The sequence below is a fragment of the Micromys minutus genome (genome assembly GCF_963924665.1).
Source record: "Micromys minutus genome assembly, chromosome: 1".
In the NCBI taxonomy this organism is placed as follows: Eukaryota; Metazoa; Chordata; class Mammalia; order Rodentia; family Muridae; genus Micromys; species Micromys minutus.
The window spans coordinates 99,784,516-99,787,199 of record NC_137969.1 but is presented as its reverse complement, the minus strand read 5'-3'; the positions used below and the strand labels follow the sequence as shown (position 1 = coordinate 99,787,199).

At 47.5% G+C, this 2,684-nt stretch overlaps 1 pseudogene across 1 annotated transcript; it reads right to left on the bottom strand.

Moving 5' to 3' along the window:
• Positions 1-2,000: 2,000 nt before the first annotated feature.
• On the bottom strand, positions 2,001-2,427 carry LOC308426983 (large ribosomal subunit protein eL31-like; annotated as a pseudogene). The gene has a single exon. The product of its transcript is annotated as a large ribosomal subunit protein eL31-like (transcript).
• Between the last annotated feature and the right edge of the window lie 257 nt (positions 2,428-2,684).

Genomic DNA, 2,684 nt, shown 5'->3' with positions numbered 1-2,684 from the left:
CAGGAAGGAGCCTGGAGGGTGTCGAGGGCAGGGAAGGATACGCCAACCAGACAACATGGAGTACAGGGGTCTGAGGTGGGATCCATGATGGAGTATTATGGGGTGGGGCTGGGGAAAGTAGAATATATGGAGCAAGGGAATAAAGGGGAAAGAGAGGTGCCCTGACGGGATCTGGGGTTTATTCTGCGTTGATCTGGAAGGCTGCAAAATGGAAGATGTGATTTGTGGTTTAACTGACACTAAAAAAATCATCAGGAAACTCTTTGGGATAGAGAATATGAGTAGGAAGGAAACAAAATCAGAGGAGATAAGTGGGAGGAGCTGGATGAGGGGGTGGAGCCTGGGATGAGTTTTTGGTGGTGGGCAGCCTCTATTGAGAGGCTGATCCTAGCTGGGCCTAGGAAGAACCGTGGGGCAAAAATGGGTTGTCAAGTCCTGGGGAAGGGTCTTGGGGAAGGGGTAGGCTTGGGAGCTTGGCTGGCTCTAGGCTACAAACAAACAAATAAGAAACTTGGAACTTGGGCTGGAGAGATGGCTCAGTAGTTAAGAGCACTGGCTGCTCTTCCAGAGGTCCTGAGTTCAAATCCCAGCTACCACATGGTAGCTCACAACCATTTGTAATAAGATCACATGCCCTCTTCTGGTGTGTCTGAAGACAGTGACAGTGTACTTACATATAATAAATAAATGAATCTTTGAGAAAAAAAAAAAAAAGAAACCTGGAATTTATGTTGTAGACCAGTCTGGCCTTGAACTCATAGAGATCTAACTGCCTTTTCCTCTTGAGCACTGGAATCAACCTGAACCACCATGTTTGGGAGATCCCTTTGACATTTTAAAGAGAGGATCTCATATATTGTAGCCCAGGCTGGCGTGAGATTCACTATCCATCTCAGGACAGCCACACCTCCTAATAGTGCTACTCCCTGGGCCAAGTATGGCCTCTTAACTCCTTCCTGCCTCAGCCTCCCTAGTACGGAGACTGCCAGTATAAGCTACCACGGCTGGTGTGGGATCAGCTTCTTTTGTTTTCAATACACTGACTCCTTCAGCCCACCCTCACCAATTCTGAAACCTGAGTTCCCAAATGCAGAATTCTATATATAGGAAAACCAAAGCCTGTGAGCTGCATGGGCAAAGCTGGAATTCTGAAGTTTGGGCCTAGAAAACCACTTAATTTACTCTGCTACTCTGGAAAAGAAGTGGGACCTTTCCCTAGTTCTTCCCCCAAATGTGCCTCTTCCCACACTATGAAGCTCAGAAGGCGCAGGACTCCGGGCCGTGTGCAAGAGAGGGAAGGAAAGACAAGATGACGCCCCAAAACAATCTGTGACTCCCAGGGTCGGCTGTGAGAAGTCTGTTACAATCGGAGCGTCTTAGGAACCGAGATGGCGGTGCTTAGTCCTCACAGGTCTTATCTTTCCTCTCCTGGTGCTCCAAGACCACTGGATCTCAGCCACTCCTTCCTAGAAGGTAGCCTCCATTTCCATTGTCTTCCTGTGCCCAAGCTAACTGTTCAGATTCCGGTCGTCAGGCAAGAACGGGAGGAGAAAAACAGAGAAGAACAAAGGAGGCTCCTGGTCTTAAAGGCAGCTGCCTAGAAGGGCAGCATGCATTTGCTTAAGTCTCATTGGCCAAAATTTACTGCATTGACCACACTAAGTTGCAAAGGGGGCTGGGAAGTGTAGTTTTCTGCTGAACCCTTTGTCTATGACTCTAGTGAGACAGAAAGGCGTGGAAAGCAGATAGCCACATCGGAACATTAACCCTGATGCCAAGTAGATAAGATCAAAGCAACCACCTGTTCATGTTCCCCTAACCTTCTGGAGTTTATGTATTTAACGTTGTATAAACATTACTAGTTTATGTATTTAGCGTTGGCATTGTCTTGGCATCTATTTCTTCTCTCTCTCTCTCTCTCTCTCTCTCTCTCTCTCTCTCTCTCTCTCTCTCTCGGTCTTTTGGAGGCAATGCTGCATTTTTATTTGACATTCAGCAGGTTAGTTCTCATCCACATTGACCGTCTGTAGATTTTTGAATGTGGTAACAGGCACATACGTTACCAATGTGTAGAGCTTGTTTGGTGAATCCTCATCTTCATTACATTTTCTGGACAAACGTACTCAGATGCGATATGGAACATTCCTTATTCCTTTGGCCCAGACGGCTTTATTGAGCCTGGTGTCAATGCGAGCATCTGGAGTCCCCATTTCCTTCATGGCACATTTCTGAATTTCTTTGAGTGTCCGAGGAGGCACGCTTCTTGAAGCCCACTCCATGGATGCGCTTGTGAATGTTGATGGCGTTTTCTCGGGTCACCACCTCGCTGATGGCAGAACGGCCCTTCTTCTCGCCAGCCTTCTTTGCGGGAGCCATTCTGCCGGGCCCAAACAGGAAAAAAAGGGGACAAGGGATTGTAGGATGGAAAGTCGCATAGCCTTAACATCTATTTCTACTGATTAAAAACACTGCCATAAAACAGTGTGTCCTGTGACGTTAGCACAAGCATCATTTATGTGTCCACTGAAGTCTGTGCTGAGACAGTAACCTAGGACACCCAGAATGTGTCCTCTAGGGAGATGGCGAACCCCTGGCCGCTTCCTGTTCCATTTTTCTACCATGTATTCCCCATAGTTGGTGGAGTTAAGTCACGCGATGAGGCATTCGTCAGGTCGTGCCGTTCT